Source organism: Cynoglossus semilaevis, unplaced genomic scaffold (genome assembly GCF_000523025.1).
Source record: "Cynoglossus semilaevis isolate Cse_v1.0 unplaced genomic scaffold, Cse_v1.0 scaffold476, whole genome shotgun sequence".
NCBI lineage: Eukaryota > Metazoa > Chordata > Actinopteri > Pleuronectiformes > Cynoglossidae > Cynoglossus > Cynoglossus semilaevis.
Genome location: NW_007585116.1, coordinates 366,725 through 386,437, shown reverse-complemented (window position 1 = coordinate 386,437; position 19,713 = coordinate 366,725). Strand labels below are relative to the sequence as shown.

The window sequence follows — 19,713 nt, the reverse complement described above, 5'->3', positions numbered from 1 at the left end:
AAACGCAAAATATTCACTCGGCAGCATACCTTTTTGAAAAAACAATAAAAAGTAAAAAAACTTACATGACAATTTGACTCTGACATTGAATCTTCTGCTGCCTCTTCCTTTTCGGGATTCCTAATAAGAAGAAAATTTAGTAATAATATGTTCTAGAAAACTGTTACGATTAACTTTACTGAGATGGCATTAACTTTGTTTACGGTGGGGCTTCAAGAAACGAGCTACGAATTTTCAAAGTTAAGAGTAAGCAACCTTTGTACGTTTTGCCTCGTGATACGAGAAAACATCTAGTTAGGACTTTGCAAACAAATTAATTGGTTTATAGTCGTTTTTAATGTTGTGAAATATATTAAACTCATATCCCGAAGCCCCACCGTATTAGCTGACACAAAGCCAAGACAGTTTAGTTATTTATAGAGAAAAGTCTAGCTAGTTAACTAGTTAAATAACCATTTCATATTTATGCTCTGTTCGCTGTCTGCGGAAGTAAGTGATGGCAGCTTTGTGTTAGCATGTAAACCGTTTAGTTTCCATGTGGGTTTGGCCAAATGGCTGTGATTGGCTGCATGGCTGTCTAGAGCAGTGGTTCTCAAACTTTTTATACTCTGTACCACCTGAGAAAAAATTGAGCTCTCTGAGTACCACTGATGACCAACATTAGAATATAGCAAAAGCAGCCCACACAGGAGAGATGTTTATGTTTAAATGTTGTATTAATTTTGCATATGTTTCAGATTTATTCAATTCAAGATGTAAATGTGAAAATATGAATTTTCCACGCTTACCACTAGAGAGCGCTCGTGTACCACTGGTAGTACGGGTACCACAGTTTGAGAACCACTGGTCTAGAGGACTGAGGTGCGCTCCATTTCTGTATGCCGGTACACATTAAAAATAAGTGGGGGGGATGAAATCACCTTGTTGAAAAAGCGCGGGAGTCCGAACACTTGTCCTGCCATTCCTAACCCAAGGTTTGTCTGTAAGATTCGGTTTCTTCATCATTTCACAGCACGGTAACCAGTTTTTAAACTTACTGTGGCTGGGACTGAAGCTTACCGATGTCTTTCGCAAAGGCCCAGCAGATATAGACTCAGTGACTCACACTGAGTTTAAATTATCTGAAGTTTTTTTTATAGGACACTGAGTCAGCTTTGGTATGATGAACAGACATGGGACACAGGAGAGTGTTATTTTTTTTAGAGGTAACTCTACGGGGTACTGTCGTTTTATGTTGTTATTTTTCATATTTTTTTCTGAATTTTAACCATAAAAATGTATGCATTTTTAGGCAAACTAAAGCAGTTTATTCTATTTTGACAAACTTATTTTTGCAGAGCTTTTTAGAAAATATTACTGTTATCAATGGTTGATGTATAATAAACTAAAATAAATGTTTGTTTTTTTTCCAGAATTTTAACCATAAAGGATATAGTAATGTATACAAAGATTTAAAAGTAGTTTATATTGTTAAACTGTATTTCTGTTATGAAGAAAATACTTGAAGCACAGTATATTATTATTAAAAGATTTTTTGTAAGTACTTGGCTGTAGTTTTTGCTTGTGAAACCCACATAGAAAATAAGCATTTTTGCATATATTTTTTCAACATGATACTTTTTTAAAACACTTACAATTGATTACAGGATTTATGGATTAGCGTTTCTGTCTTTGACAGTGCCATAAAAAAAAAAAAACAGGTTTGTGGGTTTTGTGTTTGCCTACGTACCGTTATGGTTTGAAGATAACGTCCAGAAAACACAAGTCGTGGACAGAAAATCTGTTTTTTCTGGGCAGTTCGTGGACGTAGTTAACAGTTGGATTCATTAGGTGGAGAAAAATAAATGTGGTCAGTGAGCGTCCACTGCGGGGGATGTGTGTAGAGTGGCTCGGTTGCACCCTGATGCTAGGCTCTGCAGGAGTGCTAATTACTGAAGATATCCTCCTCTCCTTGACGATGAGGTGACCTTCAACACTGTTGCGGTAACCACAAGGCTGTCTGGCTCGCATATGCTTTAGACACACACACACAAAACAAGAAAAAATGACTTGGTGATTCAAAGTAAAAGTAGATGCAGAATGCAGAAATGTGATGACTATTTAGTATTCATTTACGAACCGAGCTATTCAATTGCAAATCAACATCAATCCCTTAAAACTATTCAAATTGATTGACACAGGAAGAGAGGCAGCGCAAACCAGTGAACAATGATGGAATACTTTTGCAATATCCCATTATTTGTTCTGCACTGGAGGCAGATTATAAAGTGTTTTGACAGTCTCCACTTTAAAAAAGAGAGGCTGTTTGCAGGGAAGTGCTGTGAATGCTGGGTGAATAATCAGATATCTCCTTCTGAGCGATGGAACAAAGGAGTATTTTATCAGTTTTTACAATCAATAAATCCTAAGAATAGAATACATTTGTTCTTTTGAAGTTTAAGACTTTAATGAGTAAAATGCTGAGAACTCCAGTGGGATTCTCACTGCTCAGTGATGAGCAGCTGAACGCTCCCTGAGAACCATTGTTTTTAAATGGATTTAGTACAATAGTAATTTACTAAATATACTACAGACGTGTGCACGAATCTTCCACTAATAAATTCAGAGTTTTTTAAAAAGAAAATAAATGTTATACCCCTTGTGTGTGTCATTGGATTTTACTGTCAGCCAGGCTTCATATTTAAGGTTGAACGTATTTAATTTCAGGGGAAAAAAAAGAGTCAAGTTTATTTTTGTCGATAGACTTAAAATTGAGATAGAGAGAGTTGGAATTAAATTTTAAAATATCCTCCTAAAAATATATTTAACAAGGAATAAACAGAGAAACGGAGTACAACCAGTGTATTAAAAGTACAAAAAACAGAGAAACGGAGTACAACCAGTGTACTTTTGTACTAAAAGTACAAAGCAAAGCAGAATGAGGTTCATAAATGCTATTGAAAACCTTGAAAAAAATATTTAATCATATCTTCCTGTCTTATGAGGTTCATAAATGCTATTGAAAACCAATATTTAATCACAGAGGAAAGAAAAACACCCCTTAAAACAGGAAGATATGGCTCAGTTCTGCTATCTGCCTCTAGGGGAGCTTTAATATGTTAAGTCGTTCATTTTTTATTTTATTATTTTGTATAAAAGGTTTGAGGTCAGCTAATCTTTGGGTTACAGAAAAAGAAGATGCATGAATTAGATAGATGGATGAATGGATGGATGGATGGATGGATAGATAGACAGACAGAAAGATAGATTACATAAGACACTTGAGCTATGACTTACTTTTTCTCCACTCTAATGTAACTGTGACTCTGTGAGTCGGCCACTGTTATTTACAGCTGAGAGAAATGAGCGGATTCAGCCTCGTGGAACAGGTGGCTGTTGAAGCTGTCGCAACGAGCAGAGAGAGCCGGGGTGTAGACGCTGTAAGATCGGCAAATGAGTTTGACAGCTTAAATAGGCCACCCAAATGGTAGTTGGCAGTGTGCAGGCTCAGCTGACACATGAGATGACTCAGGATCAACCTTCAGTTGGCCACCTCAGCCACTGCCATGTTTCTGTTAAACCACAAAGGAGGAATGAAGGGATCATGTAACTGCACGTGGCTTGAGAAAAAAAAAAAAAAAGAGAGAGAGAGGGAGAAAGAGAATGTTAATGATTGTTCATGCAACCTAATTAGATGTCAAGCATTACCAGTAATATCACAACATTGTTACCTATAAATAACAGAAAATGTCCGTCTTTTTGCCCCTTGTTTTTATGCTCAAAAGTACATTAGATAAATCTTCATATTTAGTGAAATATAATTTTACAAAACATTTCCTGAACATGAACTGTATGTATTTTTTTATTGTCAAAATCAAGAATATATTAGCCGGATTGATACCCCAAGTGGGCCGGTTTTGGCCCACAGACCGTATGTTGGACACCCATGACTTAAATGATCTAAAATTTGTTGTGTTTTTGTAAATGTACAGTATAAGGCTGTATAACCAGCAGCTTTAAAGAGAGCTGACATCTGCACTGAGGCATTTTTTGAAAAAAAAAAAAAAACCTCGGAAGCCACACAGGGCTGCAGCAAAGACAAAGAAGTTTCAGTGAGAAAATATCTGGGAATTTGCTGACTTGGCGGACGTGCCGTCTTCGGCCTGTCCTGGGGAAACAAATGAGTCCAAAGCAGAAACATCTAAAAAAACAAAAAAAAAACAGATCTTTTTGATCATCAATTCCTCTCATATAATTGGTGGAAATTCAAATAATCTTTTTTAGGCTTTTCCTCCCACGCCTATAGCATAATATAACTTGCAGGCTCAGGTTATTTAGACACAGGTGTAGATTAACCCAGTGATTCCCAACCACTGGGGCGTGGCACACTAGTGTACCGTGAGAGTTCATCAGGTGTGCCTCAGAAAATTATACAATTTGGTCTAAAAGAAATATCGCAAATATTTTTTCTTTTTTTTGTCAATGCGTGAGAGGCAAAGCAATTAAATACTCGTCCACTAGGTGGCAGCAAATGGCTATGAAAACTAAAAAAAAATTTTTTTTTAAAAGAGAATCACAGCTGTTGAAGAAGATCTTTGTGAGCGTCTTTCTTCAATTCCTGCCAGTATATCAGCGTCGTTTTCAACTAAACAGGGCGAGGTTTTAGTGAATTGAGAGTATATTTTAACTGGAAGGTTATTATATTTTATTACATATACTTTTTGTCAGATTTTTGTTTGGGGGTGTGTCGTGGGGTTTTCTAATGAAAAATATGTGCCGCGGTTGGGAAACACTGGATTAACCAAACAATCACAACAGAAGACAAAAAACAACAACATAATGAATCACCTGTGTCTCTTCTTTTCCGCCTCCCCCATCATCTTATCATACTATCTGACACCTCCCCTCCCCTCCTTTCCCTTTCTTTTCCATCCCCCTTCTCGTCTCCTCCTATTTCTCTGTCATTTAATACAAGGAAGCCTGTGACAATAGCCGCTGGGAAGGAGCTGCAGATCAATTTTGCACTCTGCTGCTGAATGCTGTCCTCGTGCTGGGGGAGGGGGTCAGCCCCCACTTCTAGTACGTGACACAACACTTCACTGAGAGCCTACAGAGCTCACATTATTGAGGGATCTAAAAGGAATTTTCTTTAACCCTTCAGCCTCGGCCCACATTCCTTTAAACACTGTATCGGTGCGTCGGTGAAATGACTCTTCAATAATGATTAAGTTTCCCGTGATCTTATTGGTGAGGATTCTCAGGAGCCCGTTTAATGATCCAGGCGAACAGTAAAAAAAAACCAAAATAATCTCCTTCTCATGCTCAATGGCAGCTGACACTTAACCTGCAGTTAAGATACTTAGAAGACAAAAGGATACGAGCGAGGTTATTCACATTACTGTTAGCTCTTTGTGCTGCATGAAATGTGTTGCGGTCTCACATAATGTGGCAGAGGTCGTTAGCATCTCTGATTAACGAGGAAGATTGAAGTGGGTCGTGGAAAAGTGCTGGTCTCAACAACAACCAGTAATTAAAACGACGGGATAATAAACAGAGGGACAGTGGTTTACGAGATGGAAAAAAATATGTTCGTATTTTTTCTGGCAATTTGACATGTACATATATTTTTTTAGAAAATGAAGTAATGTAAGATACATTAATATATAATGTATTAATATATTTAGTGCAAAAAAATGTAATCTATATTCCCAAATGTAATCCCATATTTAAACAACAGAGTTGTTTGTATTAATATATTTAGTGCAAAAAAATTTTTTTTTTTAATCTATCCCATATTTAAACAACAGAGTCGATCCAAAGTACTTTACAGGACACCATTAGGAATATGGTGGTTTCGCTGGGAATCAAACCCAGGACTCTTTCCTCTCTGCCTTCAAGGCAAGCATGCTAACTGCTACAACATGGAACCTCTATTACAACTTCATTAATAAATTCTTAAATTCTTGTGTTATCGTCAGCAACAGGCTGCCCCTAGAGGCGCCTCTCTGCCTTCAAGGCAAGCATGCTAACTGCGCAACGTACGAGTATTCCAAGATACGAGCAAGACTTCGAGCAAATTTTTGCTTTGAGATACGAGTTAATATTCGAGATACCAGCACGCTTACAGACGCCGACGCTAGGTGGCTGAGCACTCGGAGCAGCCCCAGGCCCACGACTTCCATACGCATCGCTTCCGTACGTAGAGTTATCTAGAAACGCATGATGACCAATGGAAATAAAGCAAGAAATTGTCGATAAATATGAGCGTGGTGCCCGCTGAAAAAAATAATACAAATCTAAAAAAAAAATTGAAAAAATTGAAAAGTAAAAAGTACTGGCCTTTTAAAAAAAAATTATGAAAAAAGTTTTTTAAAAATTTTTAAAAATTAAATAAACTGTAATTGGTGAGTCATTGGATAAGAGATCTGATCATAACGGGACCAACCTGGTTTAATTACATTTATTACATTTAATTAAAATTTTAATTTTAATTAATTTTAATTTTTAATTAAATTTTATTTAAAGGTTAAATAACATATTTAAAAATAAAAATCAATACAAGTTGTGTCATGTACTGCACTAAAACATCTGAAATGTATGTTTAAAAAATACACCAAAAATATATCTGGCTACAAAATGGAGACGTGAGCTGAGGAGAGATGAAAGAGTGATACCATGAATAATAACAGAGGGAAAGGTTAGTGGTCCAACACAGCCACATGACACCTAATTAGTCACTCTCACTGGGGTTGGAAGCGGTGTTTGTGTGTGTGTGTGTTTGTGTGAATGTGTCTCAGTGTGAAAGCCACTTTGCTCTGAGTGAGGACATCCGGTGTCGGAGGAAGACCTTTGGATTAACTAACCGCCTCCACGGGGTGCCAGGATGTAAATATTAACAGGCTTGCACATTCAGATGTGTCTGCACACACGCACTCACTCTAGGGATGGTTCCACAGCAGGATTCTTGATTTGATACGATAACAATTACTTTTTGACAATTATTTTTTATACTGATATCGATACTTTGTGTGATTTTTTTTTTTACCCAAATAGTGGCCTTTTAGCAACTGTAATATATATTTTTCATAGTATATTAGTCATCAGTTTGAATATCGATACTTTGTGTGATTTTTTTTTACCCAACTGCTACCATTAAGGGACAAACAAAAAAAAAAAAAATGGGGAAAAGCCGGACCAGCACAGTCATAACATAAAAAACTTTTTCCTCCTTGTCTTCATGCAAATAAGTACAAGTATATGAGATATTTATTTTTATTATTATTTATTTATATTTACTGAAATATAATTTTACAACAAATATCCCAAATATGAAGTGTTTGTTTATTTTTAAATTTTTTTAATTAATCAAGCGGGCCGGATTGAACACCCTAGCGACCCGGTTTTGGCCCACGGGCCCCTGACACCCCGCTATAAACCAAGAAACCCGTTCTCAGCGAGTGCAATTTTACAGTTAGCTAACAAGCTAATTTGGCAAGAATATTTAAAAATCATACAGCAATTAAGATAATTGGCTACCAATGCTAACATGCTAACACACCAAATACGGCTTCACCCAAATAAAGTGAAAGAAAGTTCAGACAGGAGCTTGACGAATCCAAAAATCCAAAAACAATAATCGATGGCTATGATTTTTCGTGGACGCCTCTTTGGTATCAAACACGTCTGCCTCCAACAGCCTCAAATATTTCATCACTTCGACCTCATGGGGATGAAACTCCAAATTATAATCATTCATTTTTTTGTGGAGACGCCCCCCGCTGCGGCAGCAGCTAAAAATGGCAGAGAAGGTAACTGATGCGAGAAGCAGTAGACGGCACACGGCGGGTTGCTAAGGTAGCGCATGTAGGAGGTTTCAGTGACAAGAATTGTAATGCAAAAATAAATGAGAAAGTCTAAATTGAGACCAAAAGGGGGAAGAAATCAGTAGCCACGAGCACGCATCGCTCTACCTACCACTAAGACTTGCTCCTGAATGCATCATCTGCTGAATGCTAAACAGTGGGCTCAAGGCCTTTTTTTTTTAATCTGCTGTGTCCTTGTCCAGGCGAAACGCTCTGTACCACAGGATCAGAAAAGTCTGCACTACAGAAGACTGTTAGAGCTGAAGCGTAGAAAAGAATTAACAGAATTTCGAGCAGCTGCATACGTATTTTATTTCTCTATTGTGTATTTTACCAGTATTTTTATGTATTCTTTACCTTGACTTGTTTCCACTTCGCTCCGGGGCAAGCGCCACACAAGAATTCCTATGTGGGTGAACTGTCTAGTTTTGCGCTTAAATTGCCAAAAACAAACCTTGAACCTTGAATCTTGAATCTCATACAGTTAAGAATACAATTAGTAAGGGCTCAGACCGGGTTAGCAGTATCAATAATTAATACTTTCAGGTGTGTGTATGTTTATTTGTGTATTTATTATTTAGTATTGCAGTGCTTCCGGGAATAGCAGTTAGCATGCCTGTCTTGAAAGTGGAGAGTAGGAAGTCCTGCGTTCAATTCCCAGAGGAGCCACATATCCCTGACCTAGTTGGCGAGTAGCGCGGACAAATACATCGTCACATATCGCTATATGCGGAAGACGGTTTTGTTATACAAAATACATTGATTGGTGTTTTTTGGGAACTTTTTTTTTGCCCTTCATTATGGCTCCCAGGCGTCACTCAGACTCTTCTGATGTTTTTTGTTCTATATAATGATGTTAGCATTGCGTTAGCATTGCGTTAGCGTCAGTGAGTGACATAGGTACTGATGTAAAGAGAGTGAGTTACAACTTACAAAAATCCAGTTACATCTTGGCCGGAGGAATAGAACTCTGACGTCTCAAGTCGTGGACCTCCTGTAACGGACAAATCACAGAAATCATTTAAAAAAAAAAACATTTGGATTTTTTTTTTTAACACAGAATTTCCACATGTTCATATTGTTCCTGTTAAAGTGCTGCCTGAGTTGAGTGTCCGGAAGTCATTGTAACAATTTCACCTAGCTGTTCATTTGATGTAAATTATGTGCTGCAGCTCCTCTGTTTTACCACAAGGGGTCATATCAGTGCTCCCCAACCTTTTTTTGTATTTATTCTGTTAGCATCGAGAGTCTGAATGAACTTTCTGTCTTGAAACATTGATGAATTTTTTTTTTAAGAAAGAAGTCAATTAGTAAAACTGAAGTACATCCTGCCCCGTACCACATGACTTGTGGACCGGAACTGGTCCCCGAACCGGGGGTTGAGGACACTTGATTTAAGCAATATCTAAAAGATGATGGGTTCACTTCTGTGAGCAAACAGCTCACATCTTCACACATACAGCAACTTTAATGGTGCTGTCCGTGGTGCTGAATGTTGTGTATTTAGGCAACCGCTCGTGCTTTGTACTATTTTTGCCATTCACCTACTCACTCTCACTTATACAGCACTTTTTTTTTCTACCACACATTCAGCATTCCCAGTCACACACTGCCAGCACTGAATGCCAGGAACTGCTCTGGGACACATTAGCATGCTAACTAATTAAGCCAAAGCTTCTCATTGGAAAACAACTTCTATACTGCTGTACTGAGTGATGACTGAGAGGCAAACGCACTCAAACAGTTCTGTGCTTATATATTTATATAACATAAATTCCTGCATTAAAATAACTGGTTAACAGTACACAGTGTGATCTTGTGGCTAGTTCTTTGAGCACGAGAATGAGATCCTTTTCCGATCAAACATTTTGATTAAAAATTAAAAAAAAAAAACACAGCCCAAAAAAAAGATAAAAAATATAAAATGAATGGATTGAATAGAATCTATAAAAAAAAAATGTTTTTGCTCTTTAACAAAAATCAAGATTATAAAACTATTGTTTTCATTTTGATTATTTTAATAGATAACAAAAACAATAATAATAGTTGGTAGTAATAATAATAATAATTATAATAATAATTATTATTACTATTATAAATACAGACCAGCTTTTATCCTCATTTTGAAAAGTTTATTCCCTTCATCCTAAAGTAGTGGTTCCTAACCTTTTTTTTTTTTGGGCTTGTGACCCTATTTGGACATCGCAAATTTCTGCCGACCCCTGGAATTACATTTTTAATCGTGTTTGTTGTATTGTGTTGCAAATACAGTAGCCAGATTAGTACACACAAAGTGTGTGTGCGGAGTTTTTAAACAAACATTTTAAACATTTTTGAACATTTTTTGTTAGACATTGTCAACTACATTTCAAGCGATGCTATTTGAATTCCAGGTAACCCCTTTGAACATTTTTTGTTAGACATTGTCAACTACATTTCAAGCGATGCTATTTGAATTCCAGGTAACCCCTAGTGGGGTCACGACCCGGATGTTTAAACTGTTCTAAAGGGTTATTTAACACAAGCACAAAGATATTTTTTATGAGAAGGAGCAGAATGATTTTTCAGCACCGTCATATCAGTGATTAGTTGACGCGCCAGAACGTGGAGCTCAGGCGTCTCTGCTGCTTCCTGCCTGTTCCTATATTATGCTTAGCTCAATAAAAATAAAACTGACGGTAAACAAATGGCCTGTGTGGGTTTACGTGCAGCGTATAACCCCCACATATATCCTTAACTGCACTGTCAGTGGAAGCACTGACGTTTCAAAGCCAACCATAAGCTTCTGTTATTGTGCTGCAGTTAACAGTCGGAGATGTGCACACTGCAGAATATCTGATAGCTGCTTCACGTACCGTATGTATTATAGTGCCATCTCTGGCAATTTAAGCCTGTTTTATGACGGTGTGGGCCCACTCTGAGTGCCGCGCTGCCTGAGTGTCTGTGTGACAGTGATAAAGACGAGGACGTGGCATCGCTCTTCCTAACCGCGGGTAACAGTCATGTAGAAACGAGTCGTTGTTTTTAATGGTAGGCCTATCTTTAGGCGACGGTGCTCGTTTGTTAGTGGTGACAATTGTTAACATTGGTTATAATTAATTCTTCCCATATCCGTAACAGTTAACTCCTTCCTAACACATGAACCCTGAACATTATGAACGATAAACAAGCCTCAAGCCACTAGATGGCAGCATTGCAGCTTATTGTATTAATCTATATTGATAATCAGGGGGTCGTATGCAGAATGCTGGTGCCAGCAACTCTTACAGAGGTTTGTACGGATAAATAAATAAATATTACCAGGTGCTCAATAGTCTTTTAATTCTGTCCACTAGGGGGCAGAAAATAATTGGTGGTTTTTTTGTTCATAAAATACCATCTCAATATGTCAGAGCACAGTCACCGAGAGCTATTTAACAGTCTGGCTGACTGACACGACTGTCAGGTGGATTGTGGGGGACTGTAGACAGATGGATGTTGTTGAGGACAATGTCTTCAACAAGGTTTAAAAAGAAAAAAATCGCAAATCCTGACGCTTTCCACAAAACACTGTCAAAATGCACAGTAACGACTGAGGTCCACCAACATCTGAATTATTTTTTGGGAAAATTTTCCTTATTAATAATTGATTTAGTCCAATGGTTGTCAATTATCTTCTGTCATGCCCCCCCTTGTGGACAGAAATGTTTTCATGCCAACTCCCTGACCCACACCCCCACAAATTGAAATACTATTGAGAACCTAATAACATGTATATTTTTTAACTGTACAAACTACTGTATGTGTTGCTGCCCCCTAGTGACTGGAGGCTTATTATCATTCAAGCATTACCTCAGTGGTACACCTATGTCCATATGCGTGCCATATTCCGTTGGACACCCCACCAGAGGGGCCCGCCCCACTATTTGAGAAGCACTGATTTAGTCACAGGCCCGCCCCGTCATATTTAAAAATGCCAAATTATCTGGATGATTAATCGTGATTAATCAACAGCTACAACAGATTTTAGCCATTTGACAGAAATACATTCAGTTTTATTCTTAAACTCAAATTTACAAAATCTCGTAATTTTCCTATTATTCTCGATGTTTTAATTATTATTAATAATTTAAAAAAAAAAAACAGTTTCATGCATTTAGACGACATGACACCATAGAGTCGAAGCCTCCATTTAAGGTCGCTGTTTGGCTTTAAATTTCTGGACCTCCCGCTGAGAATGACCGCTGAGTCAGTGTATGGTCAGACCCAACTCTCCTTCTCCTGCAGAGTCGCATTTATAGGATGAGCCGACTGTCCACACTGTCCTCTCAGACAACATCACTGTCAGCACACAGTGACTACTTTACAGGCTGTATATATCGCGCCTCCAGAATAATGGGCACCACAGCGCCTCGTGTATTGTTGCCTTGACATTTATGCTACAGCCCTGAGCAAAGAAAGTAAAATACCAAGTGTTACACAAAGGACCGGCCTGAATTAATTAACTGTACCAGCAGAGGGCAAGCTATTTTTATCTGCGTTTTTTTTTTTTTTTCGGCCTTAGTGTTGACCGTTAGATTTGAAGATATTTCATCAAGACTGTATAAAGATTTGAGATACGAGCACGCTTACAGACACCGACGCTAGGTGGACGAGCACTCGGAGCAGCCTACGTCGCCTCACTCGTTCGCTTCACATGTTCGCCCGCTAAAGAAAATACAAATCAAAAAAAGTAACCCAAGTTAAGTTAATTCTAAGTTTTTGTAAGATACATAGTGTATATGTAAGGTACGGTACGAAATCAAGTGTCTACGTATGGGCCAAATCTCTTCCCCCCTCCTCCACACATGCCACCATTAGCCGCTACTGTATCGTCTGTCTCGAAGGTAAGAACTCACATTTAAAACCACATTTTATTTTATATCACATGAATCCTTATATACTATAAGTTTTGTGTGTGTGTATATGTCTCTATAGCAACTAAAAACATGTATTTTCCATTGTTATTAGCACTAATAGGGGAGTTTTTTTTAGAGGGCCAGAACGGATTAATTATGTTTCTGTTATTTCTTATGGGAAAAAATGATTTGAGATACGAACACCTTGAGTTACGGGCTCTGTACTGGAATGAATTATGCTGGTATCTCAAGGTATTACTGTTACTGTTATTCTTACTGTATGACCTATTATGACTATAACTGTACATTTTCTATTTATTATTTATTATTATGTATGTATTTTTGTATTTTGTATGTTTACTGTAGCTTCATTGTTGACTGAATGACTCAAATTGTAAGTCGCTTTGGCTAAAAGCATCTAAAAGTACTGTAATGTCATGTAATCTAGGAAGCAGAGATCTACACTCGCATTACTACTGTATGTATGCGGTCTGTATATTCATGCACAGTGATTGGTTACTCGGTGATATAATCAGAATAATCTCCCGGGAAGCTGGGGTAAAAAAATGAACATGATGTCGTTAGTACCCCCGTATACACAGTAACCCTGCATACGTTTTTTCAAAACAAACAACAAACACCTTTCCAGCCCGAGGGGATTTCATCTGCATCTATACTGTGTAGGAGCTCAGTCGGCAGAAAGGTTCAAATCATTTTGGCATCTTAATGTGATCGTATTAAACAATCCCTAACTGCAGCCTTGTAACAGTCATTAGTTCCTGGAGTTCACCTGGAGAACATCGCCACGGGACTTTTACTGACATGATGGGGTTTTCCTTAGCAGAATCCCCCACCCCCACTCCCCTCCAAACTGCAGTATAAAGTTATAGTAATTTATCACCTTTTTCATTGGCTGGCACATTAACATCTAATCATTATAAGAAGAAACAAATGTATGTCTGGTTTACATTGTGCTCCACACGGTTGATGAGATCACATGACTTCTCCGTATCACCCTCTCCCTGATACACTGAATCACCTCACGTCACACGACGGATACATTAACGCTAACCAAACATCGGGGATTTCCCCACACGGATGTACGCGCTGTGCATTGCAGAGCATTTCAAGATGCACTGCAATGAATCATGTAATGCCCTGAGCATTGTAGCCACGGCTGTACGCCTGTTCATTTGCATTGGAATTTCACTGCTTAGCAAAAAGGGTATTAAGTCAATGTAAAAAATAAATAAATATATATACACATATATATATATATACACATGTATATATGTATATATATATATACGTATATATACATATATACGTATACATACAGTATATATACATATATACGTATACATATATATGTATATATATATATATATTTAAGCAGTTAAATTTCAATGCAAATGAACAGGCGTACAGCCCTAATGTGTGTGTGTGTATATATATATATACATATATATATACATATATACATATATCTATACATATATACACACATATATACACATTTCTCAAAATTAATAAATATGAAAAAGGGGAAATCAGAATATTAAATAGTTTAGTTATAATGTTTATATTTTTCCATATTATTTCCATCATTGTGGATTATCCATACATTATAAGAAGTGTTTTTTTAAAATATATATTTAGGAATGTTAATTTATCTGGATTAACTCTGATTAATCATACTTATTTATGATCACAACTACTTGTGATTAATTGAATTACCCCCCTAATTAATCAGAAATTTTTACACTTCTTACAGAATCCAGAAAAACAGAAACCGGACGTTCTTATTGGCTAATGCTACTTTGCATCAGTGAAGCAGTGAAGGTAAAGCAGTTTGTTACCTTGAGCAGGCTGCCAGGGTGAACCAGGTCATGTAACTTTGTCATGATCCCTAAATCTTCACAAAGTTACGTCTCCTACCAAAGTTACGTCCTTGGGGGACTCCAGCTGGAAGGACCAAAAAAAAAAAAAAAATTAATTAAAAAAAAATCACAGATCATCAGTTATGTTAACGAAGCATAGTAGACTGCATTTTATTTTTTCATCAATTTCTTACATCTTTATCTGTAAAAGGGGCTCATATATTATACATTATATTATTTGCTAATTTTGCTAACGTAGATATCAATTAATGCAGACAGAAAATATCCATTCCTGGTTTTTTTTTTTCAACCAATCAGACACTCAACTACTGTAGGCATGTTGTGTATTTAAATTCATATTATTTATTATTCATTTTTTCCTGCTGTTTTTTTATTTTTAAATCCCTAGCTGTGCATGTATTCTTTTCTTCTACCGACACTCTCAGCTTAAAAAGGGTTGTCCAAGAGAGGAGCCAACCTTCAGGCACCAGACGTGTTTTTTCAAAATCCACAAAGTTTTTACAACTAACAAGACAGCTTTCCTCCACACCTAGAGTAGAAACAAAAACACACCGACAACCAGTCTGCATTCTGGAGATAAGAGTCCCTCCAGGAAAAACACCAGGAGCATGTTTTTATTTTTATTTTTATTTTTACTGAAGTTTTCTGATTACAGGAAAGTGACTGGAGTTTGTTTTTCCAAAGTCAGCATTCATCTGGATAAAGGACTCACCAAACAGAAGGCAGAGACTGAATCATCCCTAAGACGTGTGTATGTGTGTGTGTTCCTGGGTCATTGGTTTTCATTTTCATGCAACAGCCTGACAAATGAAGCAGATGTCAAACAGCGTGACACCGTTTTCCACACAGGAAGTTCCAGATGCTCAGCACCCTTCAGTGGCTCATATTGATCAGAGAGATGTTTCCGAAACAACAGTTTAGAAATCTGAAAGGTTCAAATAACAACATGTATATATATATATATATATATATACACTATACTTGTTGGCGGGCCAGATTTTTCGCAACATTATTATTATTTGATGCATATGTTGATATATATATTTTTTTATTTTAGCCTTTAATAGTGGGGACCAAATGACATTTTCACAATTTTTTTAATTTTAGCCCCTGTCCAATCCAGCCTGCTTCAAACTCACCGTCGTCCAGTGGCGCTATACGCAGAGGACGCTTTGTTTACATTCGCTGGTTATACAACATACACTGAATTGTGCTACATTCACTTTTTTGGGGGGTGGTGGGTTTTTTTGCCCTTCATTATTAGCTCCCAGGCAAAAACAGACTTTTTATGTCCTAGATCAGGCAAACTAAGGCCTGAGGGCCCGACGCAGCCCGTTAAGATTTTTAATCTGGTCCACTATACTTTTCCAAATTTTTTCCTGCAATACCCACGTTTTCCCAATAGATGGTGTAGAAAATGCTAAAAGCATTTTAGCATTTATCGTAGTTTTCTTTGTTATAAAGGTACTTCAGTTCTCTGGGTAATTCTAAGTAGTACACTGCAACTGAGTTATACGTCTTAACTACAAGTGGTGCTTCTCTACTTGTGATCAAGTGGTTGACATGGAGGAATCACTCTTCTGCTTCTTCTCCTCTGTGATGAACCAGCAGAGCTGAGGATCACTCACAGAGTTATGATACCCTTTAAAGGTTAACTGCAGCTGTTAAAGGTCTCCGTCGACGTTTTTATTTAGAGATTCACAGTAATCAATAAATTAGCATCATGTTTGTTCAGGATTTGCCGTGATCACAACGTGGTTCTTGGAAACTGCGCGCGTATCATAACAGAGATGGCATTTGCGCGCGGCTATGGATTGATGTGTTTGAGGTGAGTGTGAATACGCCCTGCGACGGTGAGCTGTTGTTGTACGTACATACTGTACGAATGATGGGATTCTATCCCGCAGAAACTCTTACCTTAAACCATGTTAACGTGGCTGCAAGTATTTCATTTTTTATTAGTGACAGAGCATGTTGTGAGACTAATGGACCGATCTAATGAGACTTACACTTGATGGATGTTGGTAATGGGGATTTCTCTGTCACTACAACATGAAAACTGTACATAAAAACATGCGTACTACACTTGAAGACGTATTTGACTAAGACACAGCCTCCACACTGATGTCAGTGAGTGACATTCACCAGATCAAAGAAAGGTCAGATGGGATAAGAAAACATCAGTGGGTGGTGGGCTACATTAGAGAGTCTGCTCATGAGTCAGAGCTGGGGAGGTAAAATGTTTGGTTCGGGGGCCAAAATGAGGGTTGAAAATTTGACGGGTGGGCCAGTACAGTATTGGTTTGGATGTAGAATACTGGGATGAATAACAACAACTGAGACTGTAAATATCAGCCTGATGTACTGACTGTGTATTTATGATTGGGTAGCTTCATTGTAAACATGTATCACTGATATTTACATCTATCCATCACAGAATGTATTTTAACTGTACGCGTCTCGTCTCAATGTAAATCTATTCCAAGTCAGCCCCTGTTGGTTGGCACTGGTACTGCATCCAAAATGCATTCCTAAATGGCTTCACAGTCAGTCAGAGAAGTGCCTGCTGAGAGACAATGGCAGTTAAAGGAAATGAGAGCTCCGGAGTGTCAGCAACACTGTTTAAATTCAGTGCAAAAACAGGTTAAAGGCTGAATCAGAGAGAGAGAGACTGGAGGAATAAAAGTCACATGGAGGAAACCACGAAAAATTGATGTTGATGTTAGATTGTCCCACTGTTTCTCTTAGTGTCTCTGATCTTTGGAGGACAGATGGATGGATAGGTAGATAGATAACATGACAGGACTCTAAACATATCCCACGACCATTTATTGCCCCTTGTATAACAGAGGACTCTAAACATATCCTACAACCATTTATAGGATATGTTTAGGATGGAAGAATGCACCCTGGGATTTGTTTGCTCTGAGCCTCACATCATGGAGAGGGATATTTTTGAAAGATTGCCTTCTCCACAGTGATACAGCCTTTGTACAAACCAGGAGAGATGCTCAGTGTGAGGACTAAGATGAACACACACACTGGAGGGAAAGTACGAGGGTGCAAGAAGGTTACTGCCTAAAAACATGTGTGGATGCACAACTCCTGTATCATCTATTCTTCTGATGTGTTTGATATGACACCTTCAAAGGCATTACTAGCAGGCTGAGCCAGAGGGACAAGAACAAGGGAGCAGAAACACAGAGTACAGATGTGGAGATGGCTGATGGAGCGATACACAGAGGGTGAGAAAAAAGGTAGGAGTCAGAATTAAAGCTTACCAAGAAGGGAATACCTTCAACGTCTTCACTCCACCAGCTGATCAGAGGACGACAGACTTCCACAGACATCCAAAGCAGTTAAGGAGTGGGCGTGGACTGGTTTCTAGGAGACGTTTGTCCTCTTCTTCACAACGTTATTCCTGGAACAAATACAAAAGATGTTATTTGAAAGTAGGATGACCATCTCCAAAGTGACAACATGCAGGACAAGTACAATCGTCCCTCGCTGTATCGTTCGGCTATCGCATCCTCAGTGCATCGCGAGTTTTTTATATTTTAAATGTATTCTTGTATTTCGGATTCTTCACTCTATTGCTGGTGTTTGCACTACTTTTTTTTTATTTCCGTTATTTTTATTTTTTGGGATAAAATAAGCATTTCCTAGCCTAAGAAAAAAAAACAGTAAAAAAAATTAAATAAATACATAAATAAAGAAAAAAATAAATACATTTAAAAACATTTTGTAACACATACACACAGGGCATAGCAAGAAATAACCTGTACGTACGTGTGAAAGTTTCGTAATCTTCTTTGCCAAATTTCACGCCCTATGATGCCTCCTAAACGGTCCTTAAAGAGTTAATATATACTGTACGTAAATAATATTATAACTATTGCGTCTCTACTTCGCGGTTTTCCGTTTTTTATCGCGGGCGGTCTTGGACCGTTACCCACGCGACAGACGAGGGACCACTGTACCCCCACCGCCACTTACTGTAATTTGGTTTTCTGTTGTGTACTTGAGTAAGACTCACGTGCACCGTGTCGTTTCCCATCAGTCACCGCCATGTGCGACAGAAAAGCCGTTTTTACACCAATTCCAGAACGGTGGTTCAGCATCTCTGTCCATCCGTCTCAGTCAAAAGATGGCGTCGTCTTTTTTCGGCACACATGGGCGCCTTCACAGTGTCAAACAGCTGCGTGCTATACGCTTCCAGGTGCTAAATTAAGGTGTGTGATTGTTGTGTGATTGCTACGAGTCAGTCAGTTTGATTGACACACCCCTCAGCCTGTCAGGTACCGCTTTACCCACGAAGTAGCCTATCACTTCTATGGACTGCACTGATAGACTGCCCATAGACAGCCAGGTACATAAAATAGTTTATTTTAAAGTAATGGCGAATGAAAAAGTGGGACTTGTTTTTGGGTCATTCTTATGAAATCATTAGTACACCATGGCAATGCATTTAGCTATAAAATATGCATTTTAGTAAAATAACAAAACATAACAATAAATTATAATTTATAATTATAATTTATATACCGGCACTCTATATGAACCAAGGAGCACTACATTTTATTTACATTTTTTATATATAACTTTCTCATTACCGCAATGCGTGATTGAACAACATACATATTATTAATAAAAAATATCCTAGAAAATATAATGTACACTGTAATAGATGTTTTCAAGTGGCTAAAAAATTGAAAATTAAATTTATATGTTCAATAATATTAAAAAAAGAGGAAGAATGAAGCATTCATGACTCGTTTTTTTATATATAAATATAAATATTATTAAATAGACTTTAATAATATCTAGTAGTAAACATTTGTTTAGTCACCATTGCTTCTCTGTTGCTAGGAAAACTTGCTAATGTTCCTTATCCTCGGCAACACGGTTCTCTTTTACCGCAACAATTTTAGGCCAAGATTTCATGAGAATGAATTTTAATTTTGAGAATTTTATTTTGACGAATCACAATTAATCTTGATAATTCGTGATTAATTAAAATATTGTGAATAATTCAAATTAATTGTGATTAATCCAGACATTTCAACACATATCAACACCTAAGTATATTCTGTT

The 19,713-nt window shown here is 37.6% G+C and overlaps 1 long non-coding RNA gene across 1 annotated transcript; it reads right to left on the bottom strand.

Annotated features, from left to right (window-relative positions):
• Positions 1-60: 60 nt before the first annotated feature.
• Positions 61-18,904, bottom strand: LOC103398591 (uncharacterized). Its single transcript, XR_523520.2, has 7 exons — positions 18,656-18,904; positions 17,901-18,040; positions 14,578-14,683; positions 8,775-8,835; positions 3,277-3,599; positions 1,730-2,013; positions 61-120 (listed from the first exon to the last, which is right to left on the bottom strand). It is a non-coding gene; the product is annotated as an uncharacterized LOC103398591 (long non-coding RNA).
• Between the last annotated feature and the right edge of the window lie 809 nt (positions 18,905-19,713).